Source organism: Macrotis lagotis, chromosome 1 (assembly GCF_037893015.1).
Source record: "Macrotis lagotis isolate mMagLag1 chromosome 1, bilby.v1.9.chrom.fasta, whole genome shotgun sequence".
NCBI classification, from domain to species: Eukaryota; Metazoa; Chordata; class Mammalia; order Peramelemorphia; family Peramelidae; genus Macrotis; species Macrotis lagotis.
In genome coordinates, this window is record NC_133658.1 from 464,406,026 (window position 1) to 464,428,574 (window position 22,549).

General features: G+C 33.9%; 1 long non-coding RNA gene across 1 annotated transcript in view; it reads right to left on the reverse strand.

The window, feature by feature from the left end:
* Positions 1 to 2,565: 2,565 nt before the first annotated feature.
* LOC141506654 (uncharacterized) overlaps positions 2,566 to 22,549 on the reverse strand; it is a 74,851-nt gene continuing 54,867 nt past the window's right edge. Inside the window, exons 2-3 of the long non-coding RNA XR_012473956.1 lie at positions 18,999 to 19,166; positions 2,566 to 2,808 (exon numbers count right to left, since the gene is read on the reverse strand). This is a non-coding gene — a long non-coding RNA (uncharacterized LOC141506654). The remainder of the gene's footprint in view (positions 2,809 to 18,998; positions 19,167 to 22,549) is intronic.

A 22,549-nucleotide genomic window follows, 5' to 3' on the forward strand; every position in this document is an offset into this window, starting at 1 on the left:
GTGCTCTATCCATGGAGCCACAAAGCTGCCCCCTACTTTGTTTTATTTTTCCTTGTTTTTAGGCATTAGTGTGATATTTACCTCAAAAGAACTCTTAGTAGTCTTTTTTTTCTCAGTTTTTGAGAGTGTATATTATGTGAACTGCTTGTTCTTTAATAGTTTAATAGAATTCTCCCATTTTTATTTTAGATTTTGATGATATTCCTCCTTTCTTTTTGTGTTGCTTTGTTTAAATTTAACCACAAATAACAGATTCTGATTATTCCTGTTTCTTCTAGGAGTTTTGTTTCACTTGATAATTAGTATTTTGCTGATTTGATTTTCCACCATGTTAGTCAAATTACTGAGTATTTTATACATTTTATTAGTCTTTTCAAAGAATTCAATTTTAGTTTGTATAATTGAAGAAATATTGAAAAAACAGAAAAAAATATTTAGAAATTATAAATAAAAGTGAAATCTGGGTTTTTGAAAGTTAATCCTTCCCCTTACCTATTCTCTTTTAGGTTCTCTTCTTCCTAAGAAACTATGGGAGTTATCATTGTTAATCATAGGTTCAATTAAACTATATATATATATATATATATATATATATATATATAGTTTAATTTAATATATATATATATATATATATATATATACACACACACACATACACACACACAAATGTTTCTCACATTTTACCTCCTTTCCCTCCTTTTAGGCACCCTCCCATTCTATAACTTAATCCCCCCCACACACATAAAACAACAACATTGATGCCTAAAGGCAGAGTGTTGTAGGCTTCAGTCTTATGATGTTTCAATTCTGCTGCTCCACCATCACTCTTCTTCAACTTTAGCTATCTCCTTTGTCTCCTTGAGCAAGTGTAGAAAGAAATTACTTATTGTTCTATGTGTTGATATTTTGTCATTGTAGCTGTCTTTAGTTGCTATCTTTGTTTATTCTGGTTATTTTTCTGTAATCCAGTGTATTTGAAAAGCAAATTATTTCTTCAGATATGGTTTTACTCCTAGAAATGGGCCATTTTTATTTAATGTTCATCATTTTTGCAGGATAGATCAACTTGATTTTGTCATGATTTCCTTTCATACAGTTTCTGGCATGTGCAGAATGATATTATGTTATTGAACTTCCTTCATATTTGTCATTTACATTTGAAGACCTTCATCATGGTTGCTTGTAGAATTCATTCTTTGTTAATGAAATTGTTAAATGTATTCATTATGGGTGTTGGAATTTGTCAAATAGTGATTATTTTTCTATAAACAATGTGTATTTTTGATTGATATTGTTTTCTGTGCTCAAGTTTTTAGGCAGTTTTTTAATATCATTTCTTGCATTATTATATTCATGTTTTTGACTTGCCATGCTCTTTTGAGAGTCCTAAAATCCTTATTTCTTCTAAGTACTCTTTGTTGACATTAGTGTTTTGCTTACATAGAAATTATTCCTTTAATTTTTTTCTTTTGTCTCTCATTTTCAAATTTCTATTTTTTCTATGCATTATCAATGCATTTATATTCTTAATATTCTTTTTTTTCTTCTTCTTTAGTAAGACTTGTTAACATGGATTTGAGTTTTCTATTTTACCATTTGTTTCTGCTTTATAAATCAGGGCTGTCTAACTTTACTTTTGAGTTTTTATTGCAGGGCAGCTAGGTGGCACAGTGAATAGAGCACCAGCCTTGGAGTCAGGAGTACCTGAGTTCAAATCGACCTCAGACATTTAATAATTACCTAGCCGTGTGGCCTTGGGCAAGCCACTTAACCCCATTGCCTTGAAAAAATCTAAAAAAAAGAATTTTTGTTGAAACAATAGATAATATATTTTGATTTGCCATTTTAGTCAGAGCTCTGTGGTAGCTCAGTTTCGTTTACTAAAGCATTTAGTACATTCACAGGCAGGCTGGATAAAATCATTCCATGGGCCTCATGCACAAGCTTCATTTTGAACAGTACTGGTATAAGCCCTAAATTCTGCTTTTGTAATTCTCATTTCTCCTTTAAAGCATTGCAGAACAATTTTCTAGAAGTCCCTGCTCTCAGAAAGCTACAGGTTTCTCTGCCTGATCAAATATTGATTAATTTTTCTTTCCCTTGCAATGTTAATTCTCTTGCCTCAACTCTTTTACCTTATTTGGAGGTCATAAACCCTCCTGCTATTACTATTTTCCCCCATTGTGTTTCCACTTGTTCTCAGGGTAATTACTTTTCTCCATTCTGAGATCTTTGCTAATGTACATCTTTTTTCCCCCTTTTTTTCCCTCTTTAATGGAAGGTTCCCTGGAGACAGAACTCAGAGAGTCTCAATCTCCTCACACAATAGAAAATTCATGATTTACCATTCTTGATTTCTGGTCCAAGTAACTTCTGGCATGGTAGAGCAGGCCCCAGATGGAATGTAAGATCCCTCTTTCAGGTTTAATGGAGCATCACATAGCTATACATGCCTCCTGTCCCTCTTTCTTGAGTTCTTCAGAGTACAGAATTTTACTATAATAATATCAGTCTGTACAAATTTCCACAGGATCTTTCAGACACTGGAAAAGGAAGGAATATTGATATATAGAGAGGTGAATTTTATTGCAAGCTCATAGACTAGCTTATCCAGTCCTCCAGTCTCAGCATAATGGTTGTTTGGGGAGGGTATGCTGAGTGAGCACATTAGGGTTTAGACATTCTTCTCTGTTGTTATTTCATTGTGGTTTCACCCTGTTTGCATTCTTGGTGTCTTTAAACATGGAGAGAGATGAAATTGTTTTATCTCTTGTGAATAATACCTATTTGGGGAAGATGTAGAAAATCCTAAAAATTGAATAAAATAGTCTTGGTCACATAATCAAGGAGTCTTTTTTATAAATTATTATATGACTTACAAATGTTTCATTGTGTTTCACAAATAAACCAAAACTAAAATAAGGCACTAGTCTAAATCAGACCCATCAATTATGAGCAAAAGTTCCAAAGTCTTGATATATTATTACTGTTCTTAAAATATTCAGCATGGGGCAGCTAGGTGGTGTAGTGGAGAGAGCACCAGCCCTGGAGTCAGGAGTACCTGAGTTCAAATTTGACCTCAGACACTTAATAATTACCTAACTGTATGGCCTTGGGCAAACCACTCAAGCCCATTGCCTTGCAAAAAAAACCTCAAAAAATCCAGCATGATTTGGGGTTGAACTTGAACTTGGGATTGTACACATTGAATTTATTTCTCACTTCTTAGCTATATCTATTTCCATCTGAGGGCAGACAAATCTATTTTAATGCCTTTTAGGGTCTTTACATGAACTATAATCCAACATCATCAAGTTTTATGAGCTAAGGACAATATATATTGGATAGCATAAATTGCTTCCATTTATCTTAGTTCTTATGTTTCAAATTAAAAGACTTTACCTTAAGCTGTATTTAGTCTCTTTGTCCCCTATGATCTCTAGAGATATGATTCTTAGACCTATGTACCTTACTTTGTCCTGACTATAGAAGAAGGAAAAACTAAAATTTAAGATTAAGTAGGCTTATCGAGCATATCATCAGAGCTTGTTAGCAGGCTCCAGCAATGTGATACAATAGTTTAAAAAGCTATTGCAGTAATAGCATATGATATATTAACAAGAAGCAGGGGAAACTGCCAGAATGGGGCAGTGATAGTCCTGCTACACTCTGATCTCATCACACAACATGTTGGGGATTGGGGTCAGTTGGTGACTTGAGTGTCTCATTTTAGGTAAGATTTATAATCTGGAGAGCATCTAGAGAAGCATAATTAGATTTCTGAAAGTCCTCCAAATAAATGACAAATGTGGATCATTTGGAGAAACTGGGACCATTTGGCCTAAAGGAGCAAAACATCTATAAGGGACAGCATAGTTGTGTTCAATGGAATAGTTAGGTAGCACAGTAAATTGGGCATTGGACCTAGAGTCAGGAAGACCTGAATTCAAATTCAATCTCAGACACTTGCTAACTGTGTCTCTACACTGGGCAGGTCATTTTATCTCTGTCTTATTTCCCTCATCTAAAAAATGAGACTGACAATGGCACCAATCTTCAAGGCAGGGAATAAAATGAAATAACATTTGTAAAGTGTTTTGTAAACCTTACTGCCAAATAAGTGCCACGTAATATGTGGCTATATAATATAATTGTGATATAAATTTCAGCATCAGGGTGAAAAGTGAGTGGGTTTATTCTTTTTGACTACAGTGGATAGAACACATAGAAGATACATAAAAACAGATCTAGGTTTGGTTAGAGGAAAAATTTCCAAAAGAGAAACTTTTGAAAGTAGGTTTCCCCATTGTAGAAGTCATTAAGATTAAGAACTATCAATCACATGTCTCCAAGAGGAGAACTCTTTGATAATAGTTTAGATAGGATGTTTGCTGAGGTCAGGGAATCCTATGATATCCGGAATAGTTTTCTATATTTAACAAGATAAAATGTCAATAGGTTCCTTTGATACAAAGAAAGATGTCCTCTACCTGCTATCTGACTAAATTTAGTCTAACTTACCCCCCCCTTCCTTTGTATACTTTTAACTAATTTTTGTCTAAATTATGAAGTCTAAATTTGTCTAAATTACCAATAACATTTATATGTGTGTTGGTAAGTGCCCTCCACGCCAGGTTATCAAGCATCATGAAAACAATACTTTCCATAGATTTTATTTTTTACTAATTGATTTCCCATTAGGATGTCCCTTTAATAGTTACTAACAGAGACAATTGTCTCTACAAGAGAGGCTTCTCCCCAACCTGTGTTATGACTACAAAACTCTATTAAAACCCTGAATGAAAAAAGTTATTTCAATGAATTTTCATTTTGCGATTATTGATTTGTTAGTATTAAAGTTTCAGTTCATATACCAAGTGATCTGGCTGTGAAATAGTCTTTTCTTGATCATTAATTTCTCTTTTACATGTTACAACGCACTGAGCTCAAATGAGTATTATTCTTAAAAGTATATTACTAATGCAAACTTGGCAGAATATTCTCTTTTCCTAACTGAAGCAGCAAATAATTCAGCTATTTAAAGGACTGTTATCTGATCCATTATGCACTTCAAAAATTTGAATTTCTAGGCTATTGTAGAAATGTATTTTAATTTTTAATTTTTTCCCCAAATCCATTTGAATTCTAGAAGAAAATGGGGGGATAGTCTCAGGGACTATTTCTCTAAAAAGGATATTATTCTTCTTTTGAAGTCCCTAATTTTATTTTTTATTGAATTGAGTGGAACGTTAAGTAACAATACTTTCATAACTATATAGAAAGAATTATAAATCATCAAACAAGCATATGCAAAATGAATTGTGATTATGTCTTCTGAGAACAGAATGGATTTCTACTTTTTTACATTTAGGAAAAGAAGGTAAGAGAGTTACATTCCAAAATCCACTGATTGTGGTATTGTCAATTTTTTTTTACATAGGACACTGACATATTTTCCTAACAAATTGTTGTTGTTGTTGTTGTTGTTGTTGTTGTTGGATTGAGTCTGACTCTTCATGACCCTTTATGAGCTTTTCTTCACAAAGATCCTGAAGTAGTATGCCATGTCTTTCTCCAGCTCTTTCTATAGATGAAGAAACTAGGGCAAAAAGAGTCACCTAAATTTGTTAGTACATATCTGAGTTCAGATTTGAGTTCAGTTCTTCCTGACCCAAGGTCTGGCACTGTATACTCTGCATCATCAAGTGACCTCTTTCCTAATAAACAGATTTACATATTCATTCATAATGTTATTCTTATGATTTATTTGGAACAAAAATTAAAAATCAGATTCTTCTCATTGACACATGTTTATGACTACTCCATCAAGATGTCAAATAGCAAAGCACAAGATATATAGATAGACATAGATACACACATACACACACACACACACACACACACACACACACACACACACACACACACACACACAGTATCAGGTTCTCCAGAAATGTTTCAGAATGTTGTTAGTTGTTTGCTAAAAAGACATTCTAATATTTTCAGTGAGAAGTTATGATTATTCACACAACTGTATTCAATTATCAAATTACATAACTTTTTTCTTTTTATTTATGAGTAAAATTATTTTTTGGCAAAAAATACTCCCACTCTCCAACCCCCCCCCTCTCTTTTTCCCCCCAATATGAGCTCCTCTCATCTGTTCCTAGGGTCCTGGTACTATTATTGGGGCAGCACCCTACTCAAATTCTCTGCCTTAAGCCTTGACAAGTTTTCTCTTTTTTTGACATATGAATTTAAAGCAAAGCTATTTAGTGAAAGGTCTTTTTTAATTGTGAATCAAATTGGTTTTTAAATGTTCTTTTTAAGCATTCCAAATGGTTGTCATATTCAGCATGTCTCCTGGGAGCTCTAATTGATTCCTACTTAACTCCTTGTGGCACTTTGAAATGTAAGCCCGATTGAGTCTTATTTGAATCCCATCTCTGCTGCTACTACCTGTATGATGCTAGGTAAGTAATTTACTTTACCTGAGTCTGAATTTTCTTGCCTATAACATAAGATGGTTTGTTTCATAAGGGCACTTCTAAGTTATCTTCTATCTCAAAATATAAGATCTTATGATCTCATAGCAGGAGAGGGACATATCAGTTCAATCAAAGAAAGACACTAGAAAAACTCACTGAAACAGTAGTCTTGAGAACACTGCCTTTTTTCACAACAACTAGAAGTCATCCAAGTTAACAATTCCACAAGCATTTATTAAACACATATTTTACAAATACTGTGCCAAGCTAGAGAACACTACAGAGAAAGTTACAGAGTATTCATAAGGAAAAACCTAGCCTGGAGTGTGGTGACCTCGTACCACTCTACAATTCCATCCCTAAAGCTAGCCCCACCATGGTGTAGACCTTCACATCTTTTGAAAGGCTACTTCACAAGATGCTCCAGGCTTTTGAATATCTGTCCAATGGAAGTACATTTATCCAGTCAAAACCCATTCTGTGTGATGTTACCTTACCATGCTGTAGGACTATGGTGTCAAACTCAAATAAAATTGGTAAACACTAAAACATAAAAAAGGAATCCCTGAGGGCAGCATATTGACTAAAAACTTCAAAAATTGAATGTTGTTATAGTTTAATTTTATTTGCTAAATATTTCCCAAATACATTTTTATCTGACTGTATCGATGCTTGGGAGTTTTACCAACCATATGGGGCTTGAAGTTCGATACCTCTATTGTAGGAGAACAAAGAAAAATGTTGTTTTCAGATTAGACTCTTTCTTCTCCCAGTTATCAACTGAATCATAGAATAATTTTGTTATTTTGGTTGAGTTATTTCTTTTTTTCTGTAATTGTTAAATTTATTTTGAGTTTTACAATTTTTCTGTTAATCTTCCTTCCCTTCCCCCCACCCACAAAAGGCAGTCTGTTAGTCTTTAACAATGTTTCCATGGTATACATTGATCTAAGTTGAATGTGATGAGAGAGAAATCATATACTTAAGGAAGAAAAAAAGTATATGAAATAGCAAAATTACATACTAAGATAATGGGGTTTTTTCCTAAATTAAAGGTAATAGTCTTTGGTCTTTGTTCAAACTCCACAATTCTTTCTCTGGATACAGATGGTATTCTCCATGGCAGATACCCCAAAATTGGCCCTGATTGTTGCACTGATGGAATGAGCAAGTGTACAATTGGTGTACAATGCTTTTCTGGCTCTGCTCATCTCGTTCACCATCAGTTCATGCAAATCCCTCCAGGTTTTCCTGAATTCCCATCCCTCCTGGTTTCTAATAGAACAATAGTGTTCCATGACACATAGTTTGTTAAGCCATTCCCCAATTGAAGGACATTTGCTTAATTTCCAATTCGTTGCAACACAAATAGGGCAGCTGTGAATATTTTTTGTACAACTGATGCATTTTTTTCATAATCTCTTCAGGTTACAGACCCAGTAGTCTGGGTCAAAGGGTATGCACATCTTTGCTGCCCTTTGGACATAGTTCTAAATTGCTCTCCAGAAAAGTTGGATGAGTTCACAGCTCCATCAACAATGTATCAGTGTCCTAGATTTCCCACAACCCTTCCAACATTGATCATTGTCCTTTCTGGTCATATTGACCAGTCTGAGAGGTGTGAGGTGGTATGTCAGAGATGCTTTAATTTTCATTTCTCTAATAAGTAATGATTTAGAGTGATTTTTCATATGAGTATGGATCACTTTAATCTCATCTGTAAATTGCCTTTGCATATCCTTTGACCATTTGTCAATTGGGGAATGGCTTTTTTTGTGAAAATTTGACTCAGTTTATTGTTTATTTTAGAAATGAGTCCTTTGTCAAAAATACTAGTTGTAAAAATTGTTTACCAATTTACTAAATTTCTTTTAATGTTGGTTACAGTGGTTTCAAGTGTGCAAAAGCTTTATAATTTAATGTAATCAAAATTATCTGCTTTGTTTTTAATGATGTTCTTCATCTCTTCCTTAGTCATAAACTCCTTCCTTGTCCACGGATCTGACAGGTAAACTACTTCTTGATCTTCAAGTTTGCTTATAATATTGTTTTTTATGTCTAAATCCTGTATCCATTTTGATCATATCTTGGTATAGGGTGTGAGATGTTGGTCTAATCTAAGTTTCTTCCAAACTAAATTCCAATTTTTCCAACAGTTTTTATCAAAGGGAGTTTTTTAATTCCAATAGCTGGACTCTTTGATTTATCAAACAGCAGATTACTATAATCATTTCCTGCTATTGCACCTAGTCTATTCCTTTGATCCATAATTCTATTTCTTAGCCAATACCAGACAGTTTTGATGATTGATGCTTTATAAATTAATTTTAGATCTGGTAAGGCTAAGCCACCTTCTTTTGTACTTTTTTTCAAGGAATCCCTGGAAATTCTTGACTTTTTATTTTTCCATATGAATTCACTTACCACTTTTTCTGACTCATTAAAGTAATTCTTTGGAATTTTGATTGGTAGGGTACTAAACAGGTGGTTTAATTTTAGTAGAATTGGTATTTTTGTCATATTAGCTCAACCTATCCATGAGCAGTTGATGTCTGCCCAGTTATTTAAAGTTGATTTTATTTGTGTGAGAAGTGTTTTGTAATTGTTTTTATAAGGCTTTTTTCCCCCCTGCAAGGCAAATGGGGTTATGTGCCTTAACAAAGGCCACACAACTAGGTAATTATTAAGTGTCTGAGGCTAGATTTGAACTCAGGTAATCCTGACTCCAGGGCCGGTGCTCTATCCACTGTACCACCTAGTCCTCCCCTGCACCACCTAGCTGCCGCTTGTAATTGTTTTCAAGAAATTTTTGAGTCTGTCTGGACAAATAGACTCCCAGATATTTTGCATTGTTTAAGGTTACTTTGAGTGGGATTTCTCTTTCTAGCTCTTTCTACTGTATCTTGATATTCATATATAGAAATTTTGTGGATTTATAGGGGTTTATTTTATATCCCAAAACTTTGCTAAAGTTGCTAATTATTTCTAGTAGTTTTTTAGATGATTTTTTTGGGATTCTCTAGTTATACAATCATGTCATCAGCAAAGAGTCAGACTTTTGTCTTTTTCTTCCCAATTCTAATTCCTTCAATTTCTTTTTCTTCTCTTATTGCTGAGGCTAACATTTCTTTTTTGTTTGTTTGTTTTAAATTTATTTATTTATATTTATTTTATAGAAATAATGTTTTTCATACATTACTAAAATATACTTGTTTAAGAATAAACATAATGCCCCCTAACCCCAAGAAAATATAGACCTGCATAAGCAATAAAGTAAAGGGGGGAGAGAAAAAATTAAAATTAAAATGAATAATAATAATAATAACAATAGTAGTAATAATAATAATAATTGTAGGTATGGCTAGGTGGTGCAGTGGATGGGCCAGGACCCAGGAACCAGGAACCAGGAGCACCCGAGCCCAATCTGGCCCCAGAACCAACAATCACCCAGCTGTGTGATTGCATGCAACCACCCCAAACCCATTGCCCTACACAAACCAAAAAAGGATCCAAAATAAAATAAAATAGTAATAATAATAATAGTAGGGGTGACTAGGTGGCAGACAAGGCACTGGCCCCTGTGCCAGGAGCACCCAGGTCCAAATCCAGCCTCAGACACCAATCACCCAGCTGTGTGGCCCCAGGCAGGCCACCCAGTCCCATTTGCCCTGCAACACCCCCCAGAAAATAATAATAATAATAATAATAATAATAATAATAATAATAATAATAATAATAATTAACATGCTTCATTCTGTGTTCCAAAACCACCAGCTCTGTTGTGGGTGGATCACATTTTTTAGGATAAGTCAATCACAAAAGTTACTTCCATATTTTTCCACCATTGCCATTGCTGATCGCAACTCCCTCCATTCATACTTCTCTACTACCATGAACTATATTTTCTCTCTCCTTTCACTCTGTCTCTGCTGTAGGGTAGTTGAGTGGCACAGCAGACAGATCCCCAGCCCTGTGGCCAAGAGGCCCCAAACCCAGCATCCACCTGGCCCTATGGTACTGGACAGGCCATCCAATCCCAGCCCCTTGCAAGAAGTACAAAAGGAAATGTGTTATATATGACCATTCTCCCCTCCATGGTCCATCCTCTCCTCCATAAGTCACATACCCCCCCTTCCCCCATCCCCCTTCTCTCCTTCTTACTACAGATGTCTATACCCCATTGAGTATATATGCTGTTTCCTCTCCTAGCTACCTCTGATGAGGGAAAAGATTCCCTCATTCCCCCTTGCCTTCCCCCCCCATATCATTGCAATAGTTCATTGTAATAAAGAAAAATCTTATTATATGAAATATCTTAGCCTATTCCTCCTCTCCTTTTTCTTTCTCCCATTACATTTCCCTTTTATCAACTGACTCCACTTTTATACCACAATATACCTTCAAATTCAGCTTTCTCCTGTGCTTCATCTATAAAAGCTCCTTCTACCTGCTCTATTAAATGAGAAGGTTTATATGAATTTTATCAGTGTCATTTTTCTATTCAGGAATACATGTAGTTCATCATCATTAAGTCCCTCATATTTTCCTCTTCTCCTCCACTCTCAGTGCTTCATCTGAATCCTGTATTTGAAGATCAAACCTTCTGTTCAACTCTGGCCATTCCAACAGGAACATTTGAAATTCCCCTGGTTCATTGAAAGTCCATCTTTTTTTCCTGGAAGAGGACTTCAGTTTTGCTGGGTAGTTGATTCTCGGTTGCATTCTAACCTCTTTTGTCTTCTGGAATATTATATTCCAAGCCTTACGAGCTTTTAATGTAGTTGCTGCTAAGTCCTGTGTGATCCTGACTGCAGCTCCACAATAATTGAGTTGTGTCCTTCTGGCTGCTTGTAATATTTTCTCTTTGACTTGGGAATTCTGGAACTTGGCTTAATATTCCTAGGGTTTTTTTTTGGGGGGGGGGGATCTATTTCTCAAGGAGATCGGTGGATTCTCTCCATTTCTATTTTGCCCTCTGCTTCTAGGATATCAGGGCATTTTCCTGTAATAATTCTTTGAAAATGATGCCAAGGCTCTTTTCCTGGTCATGACTTTCAGGTATTCCAATATTTTTTAATTCTCTATCCTAAATCTGTTTTCCATGTCAGTTGTTTCTTTTTTCAATGAGATGTTTCACATTTTCTTCTAATTTTTCATTCTTTTGGTTTTGAAGTATTGAGTCCTGATTTCTCATAAAATCAGCAATCTCCCTGAGTTTTATTCTTTTCCTGAAGGATTTGTTTTCCTCAGAGAGCTTTCTTATCTCCTTTTCCATCTGACCAATTTTGCTTTTAAAATATTTTTCTCCTCAAAAACTTTTTGAACTGTTTTATTCATTTGACCTATGCTGGTTTTTAACATATTATTTTGTTCAGCATTTTTTTGGATCTCCTTGACTAAGCTGCTGACTTCATTTTCATGTTTTTCCTGCATCTCTGTCATTTCTTTTCCTAATGTTTCCTCTATCTCCCTCACTTCATTTTCAAAGTCTTCTTTGAGCTCTGTCATGGCCTGAGCCCAATTTCTGGTTTTCTTGGAGTCTTTAGATGCAGGCTCTTGTACCTCCTCATCTTCAGATTGAGTGTTTTGATCCTTCTTGGGATCACAGGCAAAGTATTTCTCAATGGTGTTCCTCTTTTTTCTCTGCTTACTCATTTTCCCAGCCTGAGCCTGGTTTTGGGGTGCTTCCTGAGATTCTGGGACACCGCCACAAGGATCTCAGTGTATGAGGCTCTGTCCTCTCTCCTGGTCTGTGAATGACCATAAGTGCCCCCCCCCCCCTGCCACAGGGCTGAGGTGGGGGAGCATGCTGTTCTATGGCAGGGCCTAGACTGCGATCAGGATCTGAATATGGTCAGAACCCCACTGTCTTGTTCCAGGGGCAGAGACAGAGCTCAGCAGTCTCTCTCCTCACTCCCCTTCCTAGGCTCAATGGACTCATTCCCTGGGAGCTCTGGCTTACCAGCTCCACCTGCTTCTGGTTTCTGGAAATGGCCTGCAGCAACCATGCTGCTCGCTGTGTGGCCTGAATGTTGGTCTCCACGTGCTTGCTCTGGCAGACTTTCCCCCCACTTGCTATTCCCCAAAGTTGTGCCCAGTGCTCCCTGGGGTGTAGATCAGGAAACTGCCCCTGCTGTTGTGAGCTGTGGCTCCCATCACACTGGGCTACCTCTGGGAGGCTGAAGTTCCTTCGCTCTGGTAGGTCACCCCTCTAATGGGCCACCCCCAGTCCCGTGGAGCCAAGCCTTTCAACTCTTTTCCAGGTTACCTTGGGTTGGTGAATTGTCTCACTGGTTCCCTCTGTAGGTTCTGTCTCTTGAAAATGTAGTTAGAGTCCTTAGTTTATGAGTTTTGCCCTAGAGCAACTGAGAGAAAGTCCTCTCCTGTTGCCATCTTGGCTCCGCCCACCCCAGGCTATCATTTCTAATATTATATTGAATAGTCGGGGGCATCCTTGTTTCACCCTTGATCTTATTGGGAATGCCTCTAGACTAGGCCCATTGCATATAATTCTTGTTGATGGTTTCTGAAAGATACTGCTTATTATTCTAAGGAACAAACCATTTATTTCTACACTGTAGTGTTTTAAATAGGAATGGGTGCTGTATTTTGTCAAAAGCTTTTTCAGCATCTCTTGATATACTCATATGATTTCTTATAGGTTTGTTATTGATATAATTAATTATATTAACAGCTTTCCCAATATTGAATCAACCCTGCATCCCTGGAATAAATCCTACTTGGTAATAGTGTATTATCCTACTAATAGCTTTAACTCGTGGTAATCGATTTGCTAAGATTTTTAAAAAAGATTTTTGCATTTATATTCATCAGTGAGATGTCTATAATTTTTCTTTCTCTGTTTTAACTCTTCCTGGTTTAGGTATCAGCACTATATTGGTGTCATAGAAAGAATTAGGCAGAGTTCTGTCTTCACAAATTAGTTCAGCTTTATCATTTATGATACTAGTAATTTGGTTTTCTTCTATCTTTTTTAATCATATTGACTAGAGGTTTATCAATTTTATTGATTTTTTCCATAAAACCAATTCTTAGTTTTATTACTTCAATAATTTTCTTGCTTTCAATTTTATTAATTTCTCTAATTTTTAGAATTTCTAATTTGTTATTTAACTAGGGTATTTAATTTGTTCTTTTTCAAATTTTTTTAGTTGCATATTTAATTTATTTATTTCCTCTTTCTCTAATTTATTTGTCTTAAGCATTTAATAATATATCCTCTGACAGCTGCCTTGAGGGAATCCCATAGGTTCTGGCATGTTGTGTCATTATCTAGAATGAAATAATTCTTTCTATAATTTACAGTTTGATCCACTCATTTTTTTAAAAATGAGATTATTTAGTTTTCAATTAGTTTTCAGTCTGTATCTCCCTGGTCCAGTATTGTATATGATTTTTATTGCATTATAATCTGAGAAAGATGTATTGACTATATCTGCCTTTCTACAGTTGATCATTAGGTTTTTATGCCCTAGTATTTGTTCAGTTATTTAAATGAGATCTAACTCTTCATGACTCCATTTGGAGTTTTCTTGCCTTTGGAGTGCCTTGCCCTTTCCTTCTCCAGCACATTTTCCCAAGTGACTTGCCTAGGCTCACACAGCTAAAAAATATCTAAAGCTAGATTTGAACTCATGTAGATGAGTCTTCCTAACTCTAATTCTGGTATTTTATCCACTGTACCATTGAACAACCCACAGAGTCATAGGAACATAGATTTAGAGTCAGGATATATCTTGTAGGTTATCTCATTCTGATGAGCTAAACATATGACCTATGGGAATATGTGATCCCCCAGACTTGAGCTGGGTCTAAAGTAGATTAAAATGTAAGATACATAAAAATACAATAAAGTTTAATAATGTTAATAAGATTAATAAGATACATAAAAATAAAATTAAAACTTTAATATGATACATAAAATACAATAAAACAAAGATATTACCACATTTTAAAACTAAGTCAAAATGATGCCTCCAGACATCCTCATGAACAGAGAAGTGGTTCCTCTTTCTATATGAGTTTGACACCATTATCTAATCCAGCCCTTTCATTTTATAAATGTGAAAATGGAGTTACAAAGAATTTAAGACATTTACTCAGAGTAATAGAGGTATGAAATGGCTAAACTTGAATTTAGATTCTAAATCAAGGACTCTTTCCAGTTTATCACACTGCTTCTCATAGGGTTTGTAAAATAATAGTAGCTAATATAACAGCACCTGTGTAATGTTTCTGTATGTTATTTCTTCAGAATCTCACTACAACCTTGTGAAATAGGTTGCTTTTATACCATTCTCCATTTTATTGATATAAAAAATGAGGTTGAGAGAGATTAACTGACTTCTCTAGTATCTGAAGCAGGATTTAAGCTTATCATCTTGACTTCAATTTCAGTTCTCTATTCACTCTATCCAACTTTCCCCAGAAATTATTTTTTCAAAATCAATCTACAATTTCCTTTCACAATTTTATATATTATTTCAAGTGATCAGCTGCTTGGAAATTAAATTTTAGATTTTAGAATTTGAGTCATTTTTTTATTTTCAAAGTGAAGTTCAAATACATATTTTCATATTTAAAGAACCATATTTATATTGCAAATTATTAAATGTGATTATTGAGAAATGTTTAAAATGTGGTAATATTCTGTCTTTTTCTATGCTATTTTGCATGCCTTAATGGAACACAATTTATCTTCAGTATAATGTCAGTTTAACATTTTATACTAGCAATAGATTCCAGTTCTGGATTGCACAGTTCAAGTTTTCTGGCATGAAGGCAAGGTTGGGAATTAGTCGAGCATTGAATCTGAAAACAAATGAAAAATGGATGCTTGCCAATCACTTACTGACAGCCAAATATCGCAGCATTCAGCTTTATTCAGACACTATGGACTTAGCCTCTAACTTTGCCAAAACAACAGTCATGCAGAGAATCATTGCATTGGAAAGGACCTTGAGAGGATCATTTCCAGGACTTGAAAATGATTAAAAGATGGCATATATTTATAGGATGCTTTGTAATATTTTCTAAAATCTTTTTAGAGGGGGTGAAGGAAAGATGGTGGAGGTAAGTCTCCACCCCCATTATCTGATGATACATTAACTGGAGCATATCAAAAAAGCCATAGATGGGGGTGGAGGTGGCGTAGTGGATAAAGCACCAGCCTTGGAGTCAGAAGTACCTGGGTTCAAATCTGGTCTCAGACACTTAATAATTACCTAGCTGTGTGGCCATGGGCAAGCCACTTAACCCCATTTGCCTTGCAAAAACCTAAAAAAAAGCCATAGAATTCAAAGTTGTATCATTGATTCCAATGAATCAATTATTTATTTGTTCTTAGCCCTTTGGGAAATAATGATGTGAGTTTTGAAATGCATGAAGAGATTTTTGTCTTTGCCTTCTCATACTTTCTTTTTCATTTCAACTTTAAGATTTTTAGTAGCTCCAGTTAACTAGATTACTCCAGCATCTTCCTCATTTCTGTCTTTTTCAGTGCCATTTCACATGCCTCAAATACCTCTCCTAGTCAATGCATGTAACCATGACTACCTTTTGAAATTCTATCTTTTCTTTACTACATAACTTAAACATTACCTGTCTTATAAACTCTCCTCTCAACTCTTAATTAGAAATTATCTTTTCTTCCTTGAACTTCACATAAAATGTTTTTATCTTTCTCATCCATTTATCATATTCTGTCATGTATTATAAGTAATATGTAATATTTCTAATGTGTACAACAACTTCACGTGGGAGATTATAAGATCCAGAACAATATCAAATTGTTTATTTTTATATCATCCCAAGGGCTTTTTTTGCACTATAAATAGGAGGCATTTACCTGAATAAACTAGAGGTTATATTTATGACTTGTTCTGGCTCTCACAGTAAGCAAAATTAATATTCTTTTCACATGGATATTTATTTATTTAAAAGAAGCATGTATTTTCTTAGATAATCTGAATATAAACTCCTTAAAGGCAGAAAGTATTCTATTTTTGTCTTTGTATTTCTAGTTCTGGGTACATTGCATGACATTGAATAGGAAGTGTTTGTTGAGTAAGGATTTATTGAACTGAATTGAACTGATTATACTGGAAGTGAAAAATAAGAAATACTCAAGAAATAGGAGCTCACTAAAAACAATATATAAAATTAGGCAAATAGGACAATGTCTCTTCTTTCCCTCTCTCCTCTACCAAAGTCCTATCTGGTGTCTCATGGTGGGATAAAGGTGATCTGAGTTATTGAATACTATATCCAAAGGGCAAAATTTCTAGTCAGTCCTTCCATGGCTTCAATTATATCCCAAGCGCTAAATTTTGTGCCCAACAACTAAAGATCAACCTAAATAAATATGACGTTCATTGCATGAAAACCAAAAGACATGTCTTAAGTTATTAATCTTTTGTTTAACTTTACTGGGAGCAGAAGGATGGGGACATGAATTCTCAGAAACTGTTTCTTCAATTCAATTTCACGAGCAACTGTTTAAGACCCTGCTACATGCTGGTCTATTATCTTCAAGGATTGCAATATGAATAGTTAAGATAGAAAGACAGATAGATTATATAGATAGGTGTAGGTGTGTGTGTGTGTGTTTGTGTGTAATATTAGAAGGGAGAGAGTACTTTTTATGAGAAAAATTAGGAAAGGCTTCCCATTGGAAGAAAGCCTATTTAAAGATATGGGTGATGGAAGGGTGGGACTTTAGAAAACACATGGACTAGAATATAGAATTAAAGAAAAAGGGGGTGAGAAGGAAGTTGAGGGGAAGGGAGGAGAGGGGAGGGGAGATATTTCCTTGTGAAAGAAAAAATTAAATAAAATGGTACTTATAAATTGTGAAATCATAGTCATAAATTGAGAGAAAGAAGGAGATAGTAAAATATATGTCAGCTCTTTTGGAAGCCAGGCAAAGCAGTGCCATGGATAGTGTGTTGGAATTAGAATCAGAAAACAGAATTCAAATCTTACTTGTGTTGGTTTAAGCAGAACACTTAAACTCTCTCAATATTAAATTTCCTCATCTATAAAATGAGAAGTTTGAACTTGATGTCATCTTTTATTTTAGAATCACTTCATTTTACAGATGAGGAGAGACTCAGTGAAAGAGATGAGTTAGAGTTATCAAAGTATGAGAACTAACACAAGTCTCTGACTACTCAGTGAATATTTTTCTTGTAAACATTAAAAGTGAAAACAATCAAACATACAAAAGAGGGGAAAATATTATCCAAACTTTCTAGAATTCAATAAGGTTGAACCAAAGTTGTTCTTAAAAGACAAATAGGCAAATAGTATGTCTGTTTTGTGACCCCCTTCCCAGCTTGTTAAAAAATTCTACCATCTTTTCTCTCTTTGTCTTTTTTAATATAGTTGCACATAATATATATTTTTATATAGTTTCAGTATAATTGTAGTATAGAACCTTGCTTATCTCTTAATTTCATTCTTTCACCTCATATCAGTTTTCCCATATTTTCTTATGTTTTGCACTTGCCACATTTATAATTCCATAATATTCTATTACATTATTATATTATAATTCATTCAGCCATTCCTCACTTTTTGGATATATGGGTTGTCTCCAATTGCACTACTATAAATAGAATGGTCATGAATTTCATTTTTTATAAAATGAATCTTTCTCCCCTTTATGGTATTTTTAAAAATATCAATTTATAACTGTTGATAGTATAATATATCTAGGAGCATACCTACAATGACCCAAAAATTACATGAACATAATTATAAAACAATTTTTATACAAATAAAGTCAGTTTTAAATAATTGGAGAAATATTAGTTATTCACAGCTGAATAGAGTCAATATATAAAAATGACAATTCTACTTATTCAATGACATCCCAATTAAATCACCAAAATTTATTTTATTGAGCTAGAAAATATAATCACAAAAATCATTTGGAAGAACAAAAGGTCAAGAATATCAAAGAAATAATTTTAAAAATTATAAAGGAATTATAGTAGTACCAAATCTTAAACTGTGTTATAAGGTAGTAATTATCAAAAACTATATGGTACTTGCTAATAAATATAGATAGATCAGTGGGACAGAGTAGAAATTCAACAAACAGCAGTAAATGACTATAGTAACTGTGTATTTGACAAATTGTAAAGATTTTACTTTTAACATAAAAATTCACTTTTGATAAAATATATACTACTTACAATATATACAATATAATATATTCACATATATATGCACACATATACATATAAATAGTCTGACAGAACCTAGGTAAAGACCAATCTCTTACAGCATTTAAAGGTCTCATCTAAAATATATAATGTATAAGTCATTTCTCAATTGATAAATGATCAAAAGATATGAATATGAAATTTTTGTATGAAGAAACCTCAGTATTTAAGAGGACCACACCAACCAACCAAATAGTTGCACAATTATATTTTTTCTTATGATGAGGATTATGATGTGCAAGACATCCTTATCACTTACCTCTATCAGAATAGTTCCATCCCTTTGTCTGATGAATAGGGAACAGGATTATTGAACATGGTCTGGCTTCTGCAGGAGTCTCTTGGTCTTAAATTGGTTTCATTTCCATCTGTATTAGCCAGGTATAATGGTGCCCCATTAAAGAGGACAAACATCAGTATATGACATCTGGTGATAGAAAGTGACAACCTGATAAATCCTAACTTGTTTCTCAATAGACTAATTATCAGCACAGATAATTCCTCACAGATCTTCTATCTTTATGCTGCACATCAGTGACAAGATTGGCAACTATTATAACACTAGGACAATGTCAGAGTGTTATCCAGAGTGACCCTCCACTTCACAACAAAAGAGAACTTTGATCAGAGAAAAATAATATTCTAAAATATTTATGACATCTCTCTCTTCGTAGTGGCAAAGAACTGGGAATTCAGGAGATGCCCATCAATTTAAGAATGGTAAAACAAGTTGTGTTATATGATTGTGATAGAATACTATAAAAAGTGCTGTGAGAAATGATGAGCAAGTGGGTTTTACAAGAGCATTAGAAAGGATTACCTGAAATGATGAAGAGTAAAATGAGCAATATCAAGAGAACATTTAATACATTGAGAGCAATATCTTTCAATTAACTGTAAATGATAAAACTATTCTGAATATTAAAAATATTCAAACTATGAAGATGGCATCTATTTTAAAAGAAAGAACTGATAAACAGAAGTATGGATAGCATAGTATTACTCTATACATATACTTATGTGTGTGTGAGAGAAATGGTGGCATTCTCTAGTATGGGATGGGAAGGAGGGAGGGAGGGGAAATAGTTGAAACTTAAAATGTAACCAAAAAAATTATTTGAAAATTAATAGATGGATAAATAGACAAAATTTTAGTGGTGAACTTAGCTTTGTAACGTAAGTGCCTAGAATAGTTCCTAGCCTATAGCAGTTGATTAATAAATGCTTTTGAAAGAATGATTTATTCAAATATATATTACCATGTTGCTCTCTAAAACATTTGCCCCAATCTGTCTCACCAATAATAAACTAGTGTTTCTCTTCTCAGCACTGACAAAACTCAATTTTAGCATATATATATATATATGTGTGTGTGTGTGTGTGTGTGTGTTTGTGTGTGTGTATATGTTTAATGCATGTATATGTTTACTGTTATAATAGTAAAAAGGTGAAACCAAGATTGAATGCTTATTTACTCTAGTTATTATCTTTGTAAATTTTCATGGCTATATTATATTTTGCAAATAAATGTAGTTTTTCTATACAGTGCTCAATATTCATTTAGATGTTAAAAATGTTATTTATTGACTTCCTGAAAGGAAGTTAACCTGATCTTGGAGCTTTTCCCTACCAAAGATAAATGAAACCTCTATTCTGTTATTGACACTACAGATCCCACCAAGAAAAAAAGAAGATTCAAAGATGCTTTCAACTGTAGATATTTTGGAGCATCTTCAGTGAAGGTCTGTCTCTTTGGGGGAAAAGGGGAAGTATAGTCCAGTAAGCAGGAGAGCAGGAAAGTCAGTGGAAGTCTTTTAGCCACAGTGCATCCTAGGTCCTAATATCTTAACAGCAGAAGTCCCAGCTGCTAGATAGCAAGCCAGCAGGAAGGATCCCAACTCCAAACAAAGTCTGAAACCTGAAAACACCGGGGTAAAAGACAGGACTGGGTTGGGAATAAACAACTGTTAAGTCAGAACCTGGACATAAAGCGGGGGGAAACCTTTGCAATAGCAAGGCCTTGACTGCGTAGATAACATCTTGGCCAACAACAAGCCAGGGATCAGATCTCAGCCCCAGAAAAAAAAAATAATTAATTTATTGGGGAAAAAAAAATATATATATATACACTTAGCTTCTTTGATGGATACTCAATGTTGTTATTGAGTTTTTTACCTCTTTTCCTCACTATGCATATACTTTGCTCCTTGAAAATTTTGATGAGCAAAAAATATCATAAAAATATATTAAGGAATTAATATATTATGTATAAATATATGCTATGTATTCTTATATGCAAGCATATTTGTATGCATATGTATAATATCTCATATCATGAAAAAACATAATCATAAAATTAGAAATGTTCAGTTTGTCACATCACAATATTAAATGTATACATGAGCCTGGGTGACCTTTTCAAAATTAAAAATTTCTATTTGGAAGAATCAATTTCTGATATTTTAAAATTCTACTCATTAACTTTGAATAAAAAAGGAAAATATTTGATCATTATCATTCACAAAGGTTAAAAGTCTATCTGCCCCCAAAATATATACTACAATGAGAGCTAAACCTTTTCTTTTGCATCTTTCTCCCTAATCCTTTGTAGATTGGTCTGCATGTGGTAAGTAGTAAGATATTCAATCAGCTTTGTAATATTGCTTCTTGACTACTTGCTACAACTGAATTCTTCCCCAAATATCTAACTATTGATTACAAGACATGACAGTCGATCAGGCTGATTATACTAAAAGATGAGTATGAAAATATTCAAGTTTGACACTAAATTAGTTAAAATATTCTTTGCATGATCAGTACTAAAGTCAATCTTTTCTACAAGGTGTCGTGGTCTTTGATTATTCCAATAAACATGCTAAAAATCTGAAAAAGTTTTGCGATAAATATAGCCTTGATATCAATTAAACATATTTTTCTGGTTTTATTTCCTTTACTTTCAGGAAAATAAAAAGTTAAGTAGAAATGTTTTCACTGTTTCTTTACTAGACTAAATTGTTATTGAAAATGATTGCATATCCTATAACTAAAGAGTTATTAAAGTATTTTTAAAATAAAAGTATCTTAAATTCAAATCAACAAATATTCTCATGATTATGAATTTTTTTAATTTTTTAATATTTTATTCGTTATTTGTAAAATGTCTTTTCTTTTTTAAATCATTTACATATTTTATTTGTTTTTCCAACTACATAAAAAAGTAGTTTTCACCAATCTTTTTTTTGCAAGGTTTTGAGTTATACAATTTTTCTCCCTTTCTCCCTTCCCTCCCCCTCCCCTCCCAACAAAAAAGCAATCTGATATAGGCTTAAAATGCATTTTCTTATGACTATGATGCATATTGTTAGAAAATGAAGAGTCAATTTTTAGATAACGTAGAAACATTAACTATAGGAACCCCAATTGTTAGATTAACTAAATTATCCAATAATTAATGAATTAACCAATTATTGGAAGGAACGAACCTCACCAATGGCATCATTCCTTCATAAAATGAAGGCAGGAGACAAAAGGAAAATGCAGTTAGAAGGAAGAATGGCCCGCAGATTCTTTGGGGGGAAGCAATCAAAGGAGCTGTCAGTTTGATTCATTATCTGTCCAAAGACTACATGAAACATTATTTCATATGAATATTAGTCATTTTGCTTTAATGAATATAATTAAAATGACCACTAAGTAGCTGTAACTTATGCACAAAAATTTGTTAAAGAAGATGAAATAGGAAAAAACTATGACAATCTCTACAAGATATTACAAATTAAGCCAATATTGTGAAGTCAAAGAAAGATAATA